The sequence below is a fragment of the Tachypleus tridentatus genome, chromosome 10, assembly GCF_004210375.1.
Source record: "Tachypleus tridentatus isolate NWPU-2018 chromosome 10, ASM421037v1, whole genome shotgun sequence".
Classification (NCBI taxonomy): Eukaryota; Metazoa; Arthropoda; class Merostomata; order Xiphosura; family Limulidae; genus Tachypleus; species Tachypleus tridentatus.
Genome location: NC_134834.1, coordinates 87965424 through 87985941, shown reverse-complemented (window position 1 = coordinate 87985941; position 20518 = coordinate 87965424). Strand labels below are relative to the sequence as shown.

Sequence of the window (20518 nt, the reverse complement as noted above, 5' to 3'; positions counted from 1 at the left end):
TGATTATTTTAGATAGTTCTGTTTTCCCTTCCATGAAGAGAGTCCTGCTTTATAGAGTGTCACACTATCTGAACATGATGCAGCATCATTCATTGTTGATAGAAGAATTATCTTCAATTCATCCAGTGTAAATGGCATTTGCAACCACGTGTCAGCTCCCTATTAAATGCTATGCTTGTTAAATGCCATCCCTGCCTCATTGAGACTTGCCCGTTTTGCTTGTGTTCTTGTAGCTTGTTCGAATGAAGAGTTACCTTTTTCTTCATCAATTCGAAAATATCCTCTATTTGGCCCTTTGATCTCCTGTAGCCTTGTCATAAATCCATGTGATACTCTCTGCATAATTTTTGAAAGTTTTCAAAAACTGGCGTCTGATGCAGTGGAGTCTTTTCTTTCAGTATATCGGATATCAGATACTAAGTTTAAAACAGTTGCACGTATTAACTGAAAAAAAAATTATTTGTGGTAAAACTACTAAGGCTTTCTGCCACCGTTCCTAGTCAAATCTAGAAATAGTAGAGTTAAATGTAAACATATTATTAAACTGAAGTGAGCAATTCATAAGATAATAGAGAAACAATCACTTCTTCGTTAGTCAAAGAAATTAAGGGATAATGAGATTCTGATGTTTTTATCAAAATTTGAAGAATAAAAATGCAAATTTTACAGGTAAACAGCACCAATCAAGTCAAAAAAGTTACTTTAAAATAACAACGACAAAAAAGTAACGAAAAATGGCTTCTGGAACAGCAAAGTTCTGTCTTGAATGAGGACAGTTCTGAGCTCCTGAAAGGTTGTAGGAGAAAGGTTCCTGTGTCTAATTGTTCTCTATAACAAGTCCCAGACATATTCAGTCGGATTTAGGTCCGATAAAATAGCAGGCCAGTCCTGTAACTATATTCCTTCATCTTGAAAAAAATAAATTGCTGCGTGATCCTGGTGGTATGAGGACAGATGTTATCCTGCTGATAGAAGAACTTATCTTCGACAGCGCCAGCAAAAAAAAGAGCAATGGGTAGCAGGCCCTCATACACGTAGCGTTTTGCTGTCGTGGATCATCCATCTATCATATAAAGTTCTGTACCATCCTGCATGCTGATATCATCCCAGACAGTGACTGGTATCACTGTCATCCAAAGGTATCACAGTTGACAAGGTTACAGGACAAATATCGCTTCCTTCACGTTTACAGACTCTTCAACTATCTACAACTTGAAGATGTATAAAACCTGCTCTTATCTGTGAAGATAACAGAGGCTGGTCTCTTGATGAAGAGACCAAATGGCATGTTGCTGAGCAAGCTCCAGCTATGTTGTTTGGTGTCTTTGGAATTTGTACTGAGGATATAACTAGTATCCTGGACCTGAGCCCAGCCTCATGAATTCTGTTCACGACCTTTGAGCAAAATACACACACACTCCACTGAGGTGGTAGAGCTTATTCTTGAGGCCCCTATTCGCTCTACTGGTACGGTTTCTAAGGGCTAAATTCCACAGATATCGATAGTCCTGCTTCAACTTTGGCCTGTTTTCTTGGTGTATTTTCCTGTGGCCTGATATCTGTATCATCATCTACTGACCACAGTTTGTCACACCCCTGTGACCTGTGCCACTTCATTTGGAGTATGGCCCTCTTCAAACAGTGTGCGAATCTGGAACTTTTAGTTTCAGTTAAATGGTTTTTAACAGTTTTCACAATTCTTTCAAAATTAAAAACCAACAAAAAATCCAAACTTAGCATTACCTCAACAGCAAATATTTTTACTAATCAATCAATCTAAACTTTCGCTTTACAGAATTTTGGTCATTCTCCATTAAGACCTATTACATAAGAAATTATTGGTGCATAAACTTACAAACCCTAGGTAGAATTAATCTAACTCTCTACAATAAGCATGCTAAAGTAAAAATTTTTGATAGCCTAAAAATATAAAAATTTAAACAAATCTTATTACCCTTCAATTTTTGAGTAGTGTGCAAATATTATGTTAACTGAAAACTGACAATAAATAAAGACTTACAATATTCAATTCTTGTTGGTAGTGCAAACTAACATTCTTTTCAACGTTTCGGTTACTGGTTCTCATGATACTTTTATATCTTGATAAGAAAAAATATAATAAATTAGGTAAAACAATAGAATTACATCTTCCAGACTGCCTGGCATGGCCATGTGGCTAAGGCGCTCGACTCGCAATTTTATGATCGTGAGTTTGATTCCCCGTCGCATCAAACATGTTCGCCCTTTCAGCCATGGTGGCGTTATAATGTAACGAACAATCTTACTATTCGTTGGTAAAAGAGTAGCTGCCTTCGCTCCAGTCTTATATAGCTAAATTAGGGACGGCTAGCGCAGATAGCCCTCGTGTAGCTTTGCGCAAAATTCAAAACAAACCAATCTTTCAGACTGACATCTGTAATACCTCACCCGCCCGGCATGGCCAGGTGGTTAAGGCATTCGACTCGTAATCTAAGGGTCGTGGGTTCGAATTCCCGTCGCACCAAACTTGCTCGCCCTTTCAGCCGGAGGTTGGGCGTTGTATGAGACAATCAATCCTGCTATTCGTTAGTAAAAGAGTAATCCAACAGTTGGCGTTGGGTGGTGATGACTAGTTGCCTTCCCTCTAGTCTTACACTGCTAAATTAGGGACGGGTAGCCTTCATGTAGCTTTGCGCGAAATTCAAAACAAACCAAACTAAATACCTTTCCTTTTAACTAAAGGCATTTAATCTCTTCGTATTGCCAGTAAATAAAACACGTTTATTTACAATTTCAAAATACACCGATGAAGTTTTAGACTTGTTACATATAAAATATATATATATTTAATTTCTTTACGTTATGACACTACAAAAAATCAAGAAGTTAATTTGATAAATATGTTATACTATATGTATGGCTGAGAGCGATAATCGCACGCATAAATGTCACTTTGAAAACACTAAAACTTTACCAAAGAAAGTACAAAATTACCGTGATTTTTGTGAGTATTTACCCGAAATTTATCGTTACTGAAGCGAAGGTATTAAATTACCTCTCGAAACGTCAAAGACTGCTAAAAATGCCGCCATATTATTTGATCATTTATCCCACAGTAAAAATATTCCTGGAAAATTCGAAAAATTACAGAAGTTGTTATTTTATTTTATTCGAAAGCATTTAATAGATAAATAATACCTTCTGAGCTGGTTACGTCACTTATTGAACCAGCGTGAGTTTTGAGGGTTGTATGTTCAAGTCCCTTGCGGGGTCACTTTTATCTATTTAGTCATGCAGATTTTTAAATACGTAAATACGTAAAATTAGAGACTATGTATATAAAATCTAACACAAAAGACACTTTTAACTAATATGTGTTGCTTTTGAAGAGGTTGAGATGAAATTAATTTATGACTTAAGTTTTATTCATTTTTGTTTAATGTTAACATCATGGCCAACAAGGTGGAGGATGCAGGACCTACATGTGCACAAGGCGACAGGTTTGTTGGGGCATAACTGTGTAGAACTTATATGATTATGCAAGAATGGGAAGCTAGGATAGGGACGTGCACTGTAAGCGTTCGCAGAGGGAAAAAAAAAAAAAAAACACGTCACGCAGGCCCTAGAATCGTCATGAATGTAGAATGCATATATTTATATACATTTTTTGCATCAGTACATTGCATTCTTGACGGTTATATTTGCTTACTTTCCGAGTGTTTTAGTTTCTATAATTTAACAAAATGTAATTGAAACTTAAAAGAATATTTTACGATGTATGTAGGCATGAACACCACACAGGATATAAATGAGGAAAATTTTAAAAATAATGAACGTGGAAACATTTAAGTTGTTTATGGACACAATTTGAGCACCCTGATGATATGTGGTGACAGACAGTTATATCTGCAGGTGGTCTGGATGTAACAGTATCTGCAATTGACGTAGGGAAATAAAACACGTGTTTTTGGAATCATCTCAACAGATGACTAATTATTTCTTCATCCACAAAAACTACCCGTTAAAAAAATCTTATTTCATCAAGGATTAATTGCAACAACCCATGGCCCCTCCCTCTACTGGCAGAGCGGCATGTGTGCGGATTTATACCGCTAGAAATCGATTTTCTACACCCGTAGTGGGCAGAACACAGGCAGCCCCTTATTTATACTTAATAACAAACGGCAGCGAAAAGAACATACAGAGTTTGAAGTAATGAGCCATCTCCAAGTTAACAACATAAAACGCTGTCAGACTAAATTTCATTAAATGAGGAGTGTTCAAGCTGAGTTCTCGAATATTTCTTCAGGTTACCTATCACCAACCACATAAAGTTACCAGCCGTGTGAATCAATAACATTTTGAAAGATTACATAAAGAAATGTCTTAATGGAAATCGAAAACGTTTATTGGATTAAAAAGGTCTTTCTTAAAAATATACATTGTTGTGAGGTTATAGAAGGGATTATTGTGTCAAAATAAATCCCAATAAAAACAAAATAACTAAAGTTAAGACAATATAAAACACACTATGAGCCCTTTCATACTCTGTTGTCTAGTAATCACACACTAAAAATTTTCTTCTTAAGTTTTGATTTCTTTTGAATTTCGCGCAAAGCTAATCTAGGGTTATCTGCGCTAGCCGTTCCTAATTTTGTAGTGTAAGACTAGAGGGAAGGCAGCTATTCATCACCACCCACCGCCAACTCTTGGACTACTCTTTTACCAACAAATAGTGGGATTAACCATCACATTATAATGCTCCACGGCTTAAAGAGCGAGCAAGTTTCGTGTAACGGGGATTCAAACCCGCGACCCTCGGATTACGAGTCGAGCGTCTTAAAACACGATTTAGCAAAAAACAAACTTAAAAGAGTATTGCTTAAGAAGAGGCCAGGCATGGCCAGGTTGTTAAGGCACTCGACTCGTAATCCGAGGGTCGCGGGTTGAATCCCCGTCACACCAAATACGCTCGCTCTTTCAGCCATGTGGGCGTTATAATGTTACGGTCAATCCCACTATTCGTTGGTAAAAGAGTAGCCCAAGAGTTGGCGGTGGATGGTGATGACTAGTTGCCTTTCCTCTAGTCTTACACTGCTAAATTAGGGAGAGCTAACGCAGATAGCCTTCGTGTAGCTTTGCGCAAAATTCAAAAACAAACAAACAGACTCGTTCCAATATGTATTAGCGGGCACACTCTAAACTTTCAGATGTATGGGCGTTATAACTAGAAAGGTTTACATTCCCAATTATAACGCCCACACAGCTAAAAGTTTAGAGCGTCTCTAGCAATGTACATTGGTACTGTTTTCTGGTTGTTCTCTATCTTGTAAGTAACTTTAAATTAGGTATGACTATGTGTGAACTTTGGGTTTCTCCTTTCCACTTAACTCATGTGTTGTAGTTGGCGTCATTCGGTTTAAGAATCACATTTTGGAAATTTAAACATTAAAAATCATCCTTACTACCCACAGTATTTTTTAAAACTTTAATATTTAATAAATACAATATAACACTCATGGACTGAAGTTTAATAGCTAACATTTTTTACTATAACTTCAACTAAAAGTAAAAATGGAACGCTTTTAGTTTTCGTTATTCAGATAAAGACGGCTGCTTTAGATATTAAAACTATAGCTTTATAGGACGTGCAAATAGATAAGTCTTGGTTGGGCTAACTATACTAGCAATTTCTAGCTCAAGTTTTCAAAAGTATCACATGAGTGAACGGTTATTATTGATTATTTATTGCCAACGTCTCAGCACAAGTTTAATAAATCTTATGAGATTATCCTAATTAAAGAGGGTTTATAATTATGAAACATTATCTTAAGCAATAAGCATAAATAATGATAATCGATACGGCTGTGCAGAGTACATGTGGATGATGTCAAGAACTGTTATTGTATATTATATAGCGTTACTATAAAGAATGTTATTAACATTACTATAAAGAGGGAGAAATACCACCATGTATTTTACAGAATCTGGTTGGCTTTGAAAAGGGTTTGTTTTATAGCAACTGTTGTTCGACTTGCATAATAATGAAAACCATGAAATCGCCACCAGAGGAGAAACAAGAAAATGGATTGATGTAAAAAATAATTGGTCATAAAGTTCCAGCTAAATGAAAGTTTAAGATCGCTTTCTGTGTGGAATATTTTTAATAGGGCTAATGATAGCCTGGTGGTTATAGCGCTTAACTCTCAATTGAACCTTTTACCAAACATAATCACCCTTTCAGCAATGAAGAGGAATTATAAGGTGAGAGGTAATTCAACTATTTGTTGGTAAAAGAGTTAATGATGTGTAGTTTAAATAATTGACTTTCCTCTAATCTACTGCTCATTTTGAAATTAGGAATGGCTGGCGCAAATAGTTCTCATGTAGCTTGGTAAGAAATTTAAATCAAATAAAAAAGTTCACAACAGAAATCCATCAGTTGATAGTTTAATTTAGGAGGGATACATGTTAAACAGGCTTCATGTCGAAACTAAGATTAGAGATTAGACTTGTTCTAGACATTTTCACGGTTTATGACCACTACACGACAATTACTTTGAAAAGTAATGTGATTCCAACTGAAGGTCATACACTATGATCAACTTCGGAGGAAAATAAACAGAAAAACAAAAAACTGATTGGCTTCAGAGAAGACTTTCTAGAAGTAAGACAACTATTGGAAGTAGTCCACAACCATTTGCGACAAACGAATCTACCTCTCTTCAATGGCAAGATGGAAAGTGGTTATAAAGAGTAAAGATCATCACAAATTGTCACCATAAGCCATGAAAAAACAAACCGACCTGAAAGATTAATAAATCATTATATCTTGTCGCCATAAGTCATAAAAGAAGACAATGATATGAAAGAGCATAATATCATCGCATCTTGGCGCCATAAACCATACAAAACTACCCGAAAAAGAAAGAGATCACTACTTATTGACGCCATAAGCTATGAAAAAAAGGAGATGACTTGAAAGAGCAAGAAATGATCACAACATTTTGCCATAATCCATAAAAAAACCTTTGAAAGACCGAGAGACCATCACATATCGGCACTACAAGTCAGATGACCTGAAAGAGCAGGAAATTATCACGTCTTGACGACATACATCAATAAAAAATGAACGGACCTGAAACACCAAGAGAACATTTCATCTTGGCGGCAGAAGAAATGAAAAAAAAAAAAACATTAAAGAACAAGAGATCACATCTTGACACAAAAAGCTAGAAAAAATAACGACTTGAAAGAGCAAATAATCATCACATTTTGGTGCTTTAAGCCATGACAAAAGAAAACGACCTGAAAGACTAAGAGATCATCTATCTTGACAACATAAGCCATGACAGAAGTAGACGTCCTGAGAGACCAAGACATCGTCATATTATGGCGCCAAAAGCCATGAAAAAAAAAAGAAAACCATCTAAAAAAGCAAAATATCATAAATCATGGCGCCACAGGTCAAGAAAAAATGAAACGACCTGAAAGAACAAGAAATCATCACACTTTGGCGTTTTAAAACATGAGAAAAAAAACGACCTGAGAGAACAAGATATATTCACGTCTTGGCACCAAAACCCATGATAAAGTACAAGATATATTCACGTCTTGGCACCAAAACCCATGATAAAGTAAACGTCTTGATAGAGCAAGACATCATCACGTTATGGCGCCATAAGCCATGAAGAAATAAAATCACCTGACAAAGCAAGAGATCAAAAATCTTGGCGCTACAGGCCATGAAAAAGAAAATGACCTGAAATAGTAAGAAATAATCGCATACCGATGCCATAAGCCATGAAAACGTTAATAACCAGAAAGAGTAATAGATCATCACACCATGGCACCATAAGCCATAAAAATTAAAACGACCTGAAAAAACAAGAGATCATCATACACTGATGTTATTAGCCAGGAGAAAAAAAATGACCTGAAAGAGCAAAAGATCGTTACATGATGGCACCAAAACCCATGGAAAAAGAAAACGATTTGAAATAGCAAGAAATCATCACATTATGGAGGCATAAACCATGGAAAATGAAAGGAACCTGAAAGATCAAGAGATAATTACATCTTTACGCCATGTCTCCCTGAAATAGCAAGATATCATCACATATTGGCACCATAAGCCAGAAAAAAGAAAATGACCTGCAACATTTGGTAACTGAACAGTTTAGGGGCACTAAACGAGAACAAAAACTATCTGTTTGTGAGTCTAAACAATTATTGTACTTTGTTTTACACATTTCATTGGTTATTTAACAGCTGCAGCGTTTATATTAATATAATAGTTTTACAGAGTTACTGTTAGTTATAGAAGTTTAAAATTCATGTACAGTTGTTTTATTTTATGTAGCTTCATGGTTAAGGGGAATTCGCAATGTAGAGACTGAGCAGCATTGTAGGCTGCATTTTTAATTTAGATATTTTATTGTTGTTTAATACAGAAGATGTCTGGCTTGTATGATGAACACGTGGCTTAACATTGAATTTTTTCCAAATGTTTAGAACAGTTAGAATAGTATTGAGTGTCAATATCGCTCCTAAGTAAATTATAATTGGATTTTCAGTTCGTTAGGAAGTCACGTTGAGCCCACAGCAGCAAGTCATTATTTAATCGAATTTATTGGTCACTTAGTTAGTTCAGTTTCAAAATATAAAGTTTTGGTTCTAGAAAAATAATGAGAGATACGCTGTCTATTGTGTAGAGCGAGATAATTTAAAAAATAGATTAAAATGTTGTAATAGTGTGTATTGTTAACTTAAACCTGTCAGCGAGCAGTTAATTTGTCACAGAGAACTTGTTATGGAAGAAATAAAATAAAATATTTCTCGTTTCATTAAGTGAATAGGATTTTGTATTATTCTATTTTTATCAAACGATCTAATGGAACCGTCAATCAAAGATACTGTTATAACATTATTACGCTATCCTAAAAATTAAGATGTTATTATTAACCTTAGTTACCGGTAGTATTGTACTTTAATATTTTGATATTTGTTTTAATTATGTTACAAATACTTCTGATAAAATGAGTAATAAGATTATTGTACAATTGTATTTATCACAATGGGAATGTACTATTATAACGTTGTTCTTTCGTTGTCGGGTTATTTTACATTACCTGTTGAATAAACTACTTTATTTTCTCCTTTAACGTTTGTATAGTTTGAACTCTTGTACACTGTAGTAACTTGTTATAGGCCTACTTCACATATGACTTTCAAACAATACCAGGACCAATGTAAAGTCAACTTGCATATAGCATCTCAACAAGCGCGGTAGCTCACATATCCAAATACTTTAAGACAACTCAATGACTGAAGCAACTTTCTATCTTGAAATAACTCTGTTTATTTACTATTTCACTACACCTTAAATACCCCTTTACTATCTTCTCAATCTTCGTTGACTTTTTTATTTATAATATTCCTTGTTCGAGATTTTTCTTTAATTAATATTGCCTAATATTCTGGACTAATGTGATCTACAGCCCTACATTGAAAGATCTTAATTAATGCGCTCTCTAGTTATAATATAAATTACAACATTAAAAATATAGCTTATAACAACACGTACATTTTATGAGATGTTAAAAATATAGAAAAGTTAAGCTTTTTTTATATATGCTCAATGTAGAAAAAATACCTCAATTTCTCAAACAAATCGTGTTCACTTTTTTTACACCCTATAAAAGTGACTACTTTATCAGGCGCAAGATAGTTCTGTGGTAGTGCTCTATATTTTGAAGCTGCTGATCCGGGTTCGAATCGGTGCGATACCACAAAATATACGAGTGGGTCAACCCCCTAAGTTGGATGGAAGGTATCTGGGAGCTAGTAAATAGTAACAAATAGCCGGAGTAGTTTTGCCATTAATACAAAAATATAAATATCCTAAAAATACCTTCAAAACCATAAGACTCGCTGGTTGATATTTTGTGATAATCTACCATCAACCATGCATTCCGAATTTCATCCTGTTGTATTTATAGCTTTATACTGTAATTTTCATATTATTATTTGACTTAAGTTTCTGCTTTGCTTAAACTTTTACCTTGAACTGCATTCATCACGCGATACTCCTGGTTGGTGACGTCACTGAATGACATTGCAGAAATCTGTATTTCAGCGGAAAGAAACATACCAAAACCATTTTAGCATTCACTTAAAAATAGTGCACTTTATAATAAAAAACAAAAGAAATGTGTTCATGTGTATTTAAACTAACGATGGAGAAATAATCATAATTTATGCATAATTACCATTGTAAATAATTAAATTTTCTTTCCAGTTGTTTACTTCCACGAGCAATTAAAGTATCGTGTTTGTTTCAAATTCGTACAGAGTACTGATACTGCAGTTATCGGGTCGTGATTTATCAAGTTATCCATCTCTTCCTTTATCTCTAATAAGATGACCGGCATAACCAGGTGGTCAAGGCACTCGACTCGTTGTTTTTTGTTTGTTTGTTTTTGTTTTTTGGAATTTCGCGCAAAGCTACACAAAGGCTATCTGCGCTAGCCCTCCCTAATTTAGCAGTGTAAGACTAGAGGGAAGGCAGTTAGTCATCACCATCCACCGCCAACTGTTGGACTACTCTTTTGCCAACGAATAGTGTGATTGACCGTGTCATATAACACCCCCCCTGACTGAAAGGCGAGCACGTTTGGTGCGATAGGAATTTGAGCCCATGACCCTCGGATTACGAGTCGAGTGCCTTAACCACCTGGTCATGCCAAACTAATAAAAGACGTACAAACAAAATTATTTTGTCTTGTTACAAAATTATTTCTTAATCTAAAACAAAAGAAATATTTTTTTCTAAATATATGGCAATTACATTATTTTACAAGCTTAGTTTTACATAGTCATTTAACATAAACTTTAAATGTTATTTTCTTCTTTTGTAGAGAATTTGACAAAATTTAAAGTCATTATTGACAGCTCATTTTGTTGTTTTTTTGTAATTTTAATACTTCAAGTTGGCCAGGCATAGCCAGGTGCGTTAAGGCGTTCGACTCGTAATCTGAGGGTCGCGGGTTCGAATCCCCGTCGCACCAAACACGTTCGCCCTTTCAGCCATGGGAACGTTATAATGTGACGGTCAATTCAACTATTCGTTAGTAAAAGAATAGCCTAAGAGTTGTCGGTGGGTAGTGATGACTAGCTACTTTCTCTCAAATCTTACACTGCTAAATTAGGGACGGCTAGCGCAGATAGCCCTAGTGTAGTTTTGCGCGAAATTCAAAAACAAACAAACAAAACAGAAAACTTCAAGTTAAATATGAGAACACCTTCATAATCTACAAAATATTTAACATTTAAAAACATGCTATCATGTGGGTTACAGATTCATGCTTGAATTTAATATTTGAATGCTGTAATTTTGACCCTTCTGCGAAGACGACAATTATCCATTATCTTAAAAAAAAAAGACTGCTGTGGTTGTTTGATGTGACCAATGGTTTCTTAGCTATTAGGTTGCCAACCTGTGTGTACGTGTGTGTTTTTCCTATAGCAAAGCCACATCTGGCTATCTGCTGAGCCCACAGAGGGGAATCGAATTCCTTATTTTAGCGTTGTAAATCCGTAGACTTACCGCTGTACTTGCGAGATGCTTTGCCAAACTGTAATTAAAAAAACAAACAACTAACTGAATATTCCTTCCAATGCGAAATTACTGCCTTCTAAAAGTTTGCATTTTTACGTTTTGTAATAATTAGTGATATTAGGCTGCTGCACTATAATTAAACAAAACATAAAAAAATTATCTTTCTTTCAATGTGAAAGCGGTGTCTCATAAAAGTTACTTTTTAATTGTTAGAGTTATTAAGGGTATTATGCTGCTAAATTAAAATAACAAAATAAATAAAATAAAATGGGTAATAAACGCCTTTCTTACAATGTGAGACGGCTAAGAACAGTTATTTGAAGAATAGTTATACTTCTATAGTTTAAAAAAAAAAAAACACTTAATATTTATTTTTACAGTAAAGTTCAACCGAATAAATAACTTTTCTTATTTTCTAAATTTTATTCTGTAATAAAGAAGTGCATTTAACATGTCCGTGTTTTTCTTTTAGCATAGCCACGTCGGGTTATCTACTGTGACCACCGAGAGAATTGAACCGCTGATTTAAGTGTTGTAAATCCGTAGATGGCTCGGCATTGCCAGGTGAGTTAAGGCGTTCGACTCGTAATCTGAGGGTCACGGGCTCGAATCCCTGTCGCACCGAATATGCTCGCCCTTTTAGCCGTGGGGGCGTTGTAATGTGACGGTCAATCCCACTATTCGTTGGTAAAAGAGTAGCCCAAGAGTTGGCGGTGGGTGGTGATGACTAGCTGCTTTCTCTCGAATCTTACATTGATAAATTGGGGATGGTTAGCTTAGCGCAAAATTAAAAAATAAAATAAAACAGTAAGTCCGTAGAATTACCGCTGTACTTGCAGTGGATTGTATTAAACATACAAAAATATTGTCAAAATATTAATATTGCACGAAGCAGTAACAAAGGTCATTAAATCTAAATTATCTAAAGTTATACCGACGAAACAACAAAGAATCATTTTTAACTAAACTGATATAACTGTTTTGGTGAAAGGACGAAACTGCAATTAGAAGTACCTTTATAAAGATACGTTACAGGCAATTTGTTAGGGCACCGGAAACCTTAAAAATCAATTTAACTAGATTTTGATGATGTGTTTGATGCAGTATGAAGAGGTTCATGCAACTGGCTTCAGCTGTAAATACGCACAGTAAGAGTAACTTGATCATCGAAACGTGGTCAACAATCCTGACGTATAAGTGAGATTGATGAAGTTATCTTATCAACCACCTATATTTCACGACCACCCACTAATCAACAAACCATTCCATTTTCCCGTCTGGTTCGTATGCTTAGTATGAGGAAGTCTTATCCAAACTGGAATGATTGGACTAAGTTGATGAGATGTTTCTTGAATTGATGGATAGCACAGACGTTTTCAGCTTACATTAAATTGACAAAAAGTTTAAAACAGTCTCGTGATGTAAGCGATTTCATTTGATTTCTTTCTTTTTTTATGAAAAGAGGCTCTTGTGATGGAAATGTATATACCCAATCATTTAAAGACGTATAACAGAAATTAATATTCAGTAATACGTAATGGTATTATACATTAAATTGTACGTAAAAAGAACTATATTGTATTTCTTTAGTGGCAACAAACACAATGATTTTTTTGTTTCCAACTTCTGAACGCTGAGACAAAGAAGTGAAACCTATTACTTCTTTCTGTTGTACATGATATTTCGGACGTAAAAGCACCGCAGACTCTATAAATGAAATGATATGACCTCAAAACTGTGATATTTAACATTTCACTTATCGTTCATTAATATAGCGTATGAGTTCTGCATTGACAAAGGAAACGTTGGAAATCACATTGAATTTTTGTTTTGTTTATAGTATGCCGTAGTGAGTTTTATTTACCGAAATATTTCAATTTCCACGCGAGGATTTCGCTCGGAGTTTAAATTACTGGATCGATTTTGAGTTCAACTCTTTTAGCCTAAAACAGTAAACAAACATTTTAAAATAGTATATATTTGTGTTGTAATATATGGAAATATGATTTCGTTCACAAAATGTATATAATTTAGAATAATTCTTTTGAAAATAGAACTAAATTTAAAAAGAACGGAAAAGCTAAGCAACATAAGATATTCAACAGGTAATAATAGCTTGTAGTTATTATATTAACATAGTCTTTTTCTATCTCATGTTAGCCCTCGTTGCTTGATGTCCAACCTACTATCGATAAGAGTACAATTGCAAGACGACAGCAGACAGTGAAATCAAATTGGCTTATCATATCGTTCTTGCTGCTATACAATCGTTCGTATTATCTCATCATTCTATGAACTGAGTTCAACCCAAAGCTCCGCCTATAGTAATATTATATATCTTGTCTCAAGTATTGGTCGATAGTTTCTCTATGCTATGACGTTAGTAGCACGTGGTTTGGAGATTTTGACACCAATCGCTCACTATAAATGTCGGATATAACCTGAGACACAGGGTCTGTGAAATTAGCTTCCAGGAACTCCACTACTGAAAGTATATTCACTACTGCTGAGGTTCTTCAAATCCAAGGTTTTTGTTCTTCAAGCCGGGTCTCTCAGAAGGAAGAACTACATTAAGCACCTAATTAACTCTTGTGCCAAACTAGCAGTAACTTTTTCGTGATAAAAAGAGTTTTGCACCGATAGTGAGTATTATCTTTTCTTGTGCAATAAAACATTATTGAAGCGTTAAGATAAATTCGCTTTTTTTGGGGGTTTTTTTGCTATGCTTATAACACAGTCGCGTCGCTTCGTTTGCTGAAATATTTTTTTGGTTTGGTTTGTTTTGTTTTGAATTTCGTGCAAAGCTACACGAGGGCCATCTGCGCTACCCGTCCCTAATTTTGCGGTGTAAGACTAGAGGGAAGGCAGCTAGTCATCACCACCCACCGCCAACTGTTGGACTACTCTTTTACCAACAAATAATGGGATCAACCGTAACTTATAACCCCCCACGACTGAAAGGGCGAGCAAGTTTGGTGTTACGGGGATTCGAAACCGCGACCCTCAGGTTACGAGTCGAGTGTCTTAACCACCTGACCATGCCGGGGCCTTGCTGAAAGAAATTGGTTTAAATTGAAATATTTAGTGGAGAGAACAAACATAAAATACAGGAAAACATCCTCTATTTTCAGATTCTAATTTGTTGTGAAAAATATGTCGATTTATATTTTAAAATGCGTGTTTAGAAAGAATTGTTAAATTAGCATGCATTTTGATAATATTCCTCTATAAATTTAAATAAGAAATCGACACTTGTTGCGATACAAGAAATAACGAGTTTGATCAGGGTATAAACAATCACGGTCTAAAACTTCTATCCTTTTCTTGTTCTGAATGATGCCTTACATAGTTAGTAAATGATAGGCCTATAAATTAGATAGACATTGTCTATATCTATATGAATATTATTACTATACAAGTTGATCATATTGTAGCCGATAACCTGTGATCCAATAACTTTTATAATATTTTTCGCGGGTTCTTTCACCATGTTTTCCCATTCTTTTCTGTTTCAGTGGTATTTACATAAAAAAAAAAAAAGCTTTAAATATAATCAACACAAATGAGTCACGATAATAAACCGAAATTTCAGCTGGTATTAGATCATAGTGATAATAAGTAGACATATGATCCAATGAAGAGATGTCGTCATTTATTATTTTCGTGTAGTACAATCACCAATGGTACGAACTAGATTAAATTAAATATGATGCTAACGATTATATTTTTTTAAATATTCTGTCAAGTGTTTTTCAAAATTTTCTTTGTACTACAAATGGGGTGTTTCATAAGAATTCAAAGGTTACTGTCATTACAGTCTTTACGCTCATATAAATTTAAAACATACCTTGTCCTGGCATTGCATTCAGTAGTAGTCAAACGAAACGGGCTGTGAGCTTAAATTCGTGTGATTTTGTGTGGGCTCTACTTTACACATAAGTAAAGCGACAGTGTACCATCACCGGGTAGTGGTAAATATATTTCTCAGTATTTTATTTCATGTTAATCGTAATTCTTTCAACAGCTCATTAAATCTCCCTTTTGAAACCTAGTTGCATTGGGGTGATGATGTTACAGTATACTTCGAGACAAAACTGAAATGTATAATGTAGTTCCAGTTATCATTTTATTACTACTATTCTAAACGCTGTTCAAGAAATACTCTTGAGTGTTATTGGTAATTCTTTTAATATTTAACTATTTCCTGGTAATAAATTTATATATGTCCCCTGCTCGAAAACCTGTTTGAATGATATCTGTACGTTATGATAGGCTTTCTTTTTTTTACATTCGTATTTGTTTGTCCTCTTATTGAGGAGAAACCAAACAAATTGCAACAGAAAAATTCAAAATAAAATTAACATATTAATATAGAGATAGAAGATGCAAGCCTTTCCTAACTCTTTTTACAGGCTGATGATGACATTATTTAAAGGCCCGGTACGGCCAGGTGGGTTAAGGCATCCGACTTGTAATCTGAGGATCGCGTATTCGAATCTCCGTCGCACCGAACATGCTCGCCCTTTCAGCCGTGGGGGCGTTATAATGTTACGGTCAATCTCACTATTCGTTGGTAAAAGAGTAACCTAGGGTTAGCGGTGGGTGGTGATGACTAATTGCCTTCCCTCTAGTCTTACATTATTAAGTTAGAGAGGGTTAGCGTGGATAGCACTTGTGTAGCTTTGCGCGAAAATTAAAAAAACAAATCTAAATCTTTTTAAAATAAAGGCAACTTCTGCACTCAGTCTGTAGAATAGTAGAATTAATACAAAAAGTACAGTTGATGGTATAATCTTTTTTGTCAAAGGGGGAAAATACTGGTTTATATTCATTGACGCTGAATAAAAAGTGATATTTGTATTCGTAAAATATTATGCGTGGCTGTTGATAATTTTATTTTATGGCATCAGAATCATTCGTAAAATTTTAAGTCTTCAAAATGGTAGCGCTGTTGTTTATGGATTTTTAAATTTTTATAATATGTTAAATATTGGACCATTTAATGTGCGAGGTCAGAAAAGCACGTAGGTTCAAGAAATATTTATACAAAATAATAAAAACCCAATAATCCGAGCGCTTTTGAAAGGTGGACCTTTATTCTTCAGGGACAGACTGTGAATCGTGTAGCAAACACTTAGAAAAAGTGTATACTCAGTATAGTTTTATAAATATTAATTTTCATGCTGTCATATATATATATATAGAGAGAGAGAGAGTTATGTTGAGAGGCTAGAAAATGTATATTTTTGGCGTTTTTAATGTTTTCATTTACGAACAGTAGAAGACACGTCAATTTTGAAAGCTATCTTTATTATTTTCTTGGGAATAGAGGTTTAAAAAATCTTAGTGTTGGTAATTCTAAACAAGAAGGAATTTTCAATAGCCGCGACACTTGACATTCCCTTAGGTAGGATTAGAGCAAATTAATGTATAAAACCTTTGCTTTCCTTTTTGTTAACTATATTTTTACGCCAGAAATATCAAGCTTGTGGCAGGCATATACCTGATTCGATTTTATTACGCATCAGGATCTCTAACAGCTTACTCTCAAAAAGAAATTATTTTAAGCAGGATTAGAGAAAACTGATACATCAAACCTTGGGCGTGGTCAAATACATCCATCGAAAGGGTTTAACCTCCTTAGTCTATGAGCTAAAAGTTTGTACTTTAAAAAAAAAAACAACTAACAAACTCGGAATTCTTCCATGAGTCGTTCGTCCGCGGCTAAATATACCGAGGATGCTTTCAGTACTTTCACTTATCTTCCCCAGAGTGTTAATGTGAATTGTTGTTTTTTTCACATTTGCCTCAGTTGCATCATTTTTGTGGGTTTTTTCGGGGGGGGGGGGAACCAGGAACTTATGAGATCCAATCTCTTCAGACACTCGTAGAAAAAAAACTCCCTAGGGGCCTCAATACTTAAATCCACTTTTCGCTTTCTGATAACAACTGGTATTTTGAAATAAGCCCAGAATTTCAAATAGTTTTACACATTTTACGTTATGACATTTGAAATAGTATCTTAGTCTTCATAACTAAACAAGTTGGCCCCGGCATGGCCAGGTGGGTTAAGACATTCGAGTCGTAATTTGAGGTTCGCGGTTTCGAATCCCCTTCACACCAAACATGCTCGCCCTTTCAGCCGTGTTGGCGTTATAATGTGACAGTCAATCCCACTATTCGTTGGTAAAAGAGTAGTCCAAGAGTTGGCGGTGGGTAATGATGACTAGCTGCTTTCTCTCAAATCTTACACTGCTAAATTAGGGACGGCTAGCGCGGATAGCCCTCGAGTAGCTTTGCGCGAAATTCAAAAACAAGCAAACTAACTAAACAAATTAGTCCAAATGAATAATATTTCGATTTTCTTATTGGTTGTTCGTAGGTAGCATTGTTACTTACATAGCTATCATATTAACACAGCCTACTGCTGGTTGTTGAGAGTTTTTGAGTAAATTGCTTCGTTTAATCTTTAGAGGGCAACTTTCCAAAGTTTCTGTTGATGGCAGATTATTTGTTTAGTAAGAATTAATTAATATAAAAATAATACGTTAATGTGGATAGTTCCATTTAAAGTATAACTGATTCTTTTTTATCATTTGTATAAATATTATTATTTACAAATTAATGTATATAAGTGTGTGTCTTTCTTCAGGTATTAATTTTCTTAGAAACAAGGATGAACTTCACTTTATTTGGAAAACTTTTCTTCTTCACACTTATCGTTGGGAATTTACTGAGTATTCCTATGATTCAGCACGCGATGGCAGCACCTTCTCAATTGTTATGGAAACGTTCAAGTGCTAAATCCAGCTACAATACTTTGTCCCATGACGTTTGTATGCCAGGAACTGTCAAGGGCGACTTGTGCGAGAGCTGTTCCTCCCTGTACAAGAGTTCCGCTGTCTATGAAAAATGTTGTCAACCTGGTCCAAACTTAATGATAAAAATATGTGAGAGTCTATTTTCATATACACTGCCGGAAATATTTTAAAATAAAATATAGAGGTAGTGAAGTACAAAACAAAAAGATGGAAAATTAAAAACTTTTAACCCATGTGATATGCAGTGAAGATGACAGTTACGGGTGTTCTTATACACGAAAAATAGAGATTATTGAAATATCGTAAGGTATATATAGTGTGTCTGGTTTTTCAACAAACAATTAACATTTTGTTAGTAAGTATACATTCAGGACTGTAAGTGCTCAAGATTAACATTTGGTACCACTTCTTGAAAATTATGTAAGAGTTAATTTAAATTTATTAATTTATTAATCAAAAAGTATAACCAGATGAATATTATTTCTTTAGAATTCTCTCGCATTGCAGATAACGTGAAATTCGTCTGCAACTTTGAAGTCATCCGAGCTTCAGTCTATTGTAAGTTATATTACACTTAATGGTAACTGTAACAAATTTATAAACAAGATGTAAACAAGAACAGTAAGTTAACTCTATCACCATGTATATTATAACATATTCATGTTTTTTCGGGCGTCTTCATATTTTGTTTAAGACCTCGACATGAAGAATATTTGCTACAGTTTGAGTCTTTACTCAACAAACACGTTATATAACTTTCATTGCAAATCAAATTGAAATATCCATTTTTCATATCACTTTAGTTTTTTTAATAAGCATTATTTATTGTGTACATGTTTCTAATATTAAAAATTTTAGAAGCAATTATATATGGATCTTTCATAAAAATTGTCATTTTTATTGAAGTTTCAACGAGACAATAATATGAGATTTTGTTTTTAACAAATGTGCACTGACGTGCCTTGAATGTCCATCGATTAAAGTAATGGTTAATTTATCCACTTTTCGTAAATGTAACTTAGATTAAGTTATTATTATAGACTTCTAAGTTGATTAACAATGTTATTTGTTTTTGAGCCTATTATTATAGGCTTCTAGGTTGATTACCAATGTTATTTGTTTATGAGGGCCACCGATATCACATTATAAATCATTTTGATTGGTTGAGGTGATATTTAAAACCCTACGTTGTGTTAAGTTAGATCACAACCTATCGTATTTGAAAGGTTTATTATGAATTTGTACTACAACTATAGAAATTACGAATTTATGTTACTTTTGTTTTTTCAAGAATGAACAAGACAAGTAGAAAGGAATGTATTTTTTGTGTAAATTCTATCATTCTTTAATAACGAAAATACGAGGTTTACAAAATTACATGAATATTGTATTACCCTTAAATGCGTTTTTAAGTAAAATTACACAACAGTAAAAAATATATATATGTATTTTTTTATTAGTAGTTTCACAAGTTGTTGTTGTTGTTTTGAATTAAGCACAAAGCCACACAATGGGCTATCAGTGCTCTGCCCACCACGGGTATCGAAACCCGTATGTTAGCGTTGTAAGTCCGCAGACATACAGCTGAGCCACTGAGGGAGCATTTTCATAAGTACGCCTCTGGAATACTATATCTGCATCCTGTTGTTAAGTAAAATGAAAATTTATTTCGGTAGAATAGGGTACGATTTACGAACAATTACACTGGAAGGTATAAACCTATTAACTGTACTTATGTAACTTATTTATGTTAATAAAATTATACTTGTTATTATAACTTATTTTTCTTTGAAAACTCTTTTGTTTAAATTTACAAACAAATAAAACAGTCTAGACGTTTCTAAAAATGCTTTAAAAAGGGCTTTTTTAATTTTTTCTAAGCACATATCCAATTCTACTTGAAATGAAACTGTATATTAGTAAAATCTAAAACCTGTGACCTTACATGGAAGGTCTATTAATTTTTCGATGAAGCAATCAAACATTTAAGAAACTACGTTTTGGTCTGTTTGTATTTTCAAATACAATCCTCTGGTACTTACGGCGACAAATTCAAAGCTGTTATTGAAATCAGAAGAATGCTCGCACGCGTTAACAT

The 20518-nt window shown here is 34.4% G+C and overlaps 2 long non-coding RNA genes across 2 annotated transcripts in view; one reads left to right on the top strand and one right to left on the bottom strand.

Moving 5' to 3' along the window:
- Positions 1–15567, bottom strand: part of LOC143229822 (uncharacterized) — a 35605-nt gene extending 20038 nt beyond the window's left edge. Inside the window, exons 1-2 of the long non-coding RNA XR_013016085.1 lie at positions 15447–15567; positions 10043–10106 (exon numbers count right to left, since the gene is read on the bottom strand). This is a non-coding gene — a long non-coding RNA (uncharacterized LOC143229822). The remainder of the gene's footprint in view (positions 1–10042; positions 10107–15446) is intronic.
- On the top strand, positions 13914–20197 carry LOC143229821 (uncharacterized). The gene is made up of 2 exons (XR_013016084.1): positions 13914–14241; positions 18252–20197. It is a non-coding gene; the product is annotated as an uncharacterized LOC143229821 (long non-coding RNA).
- Positions 20198–20518: the final 321 nt, after the last annotated feature.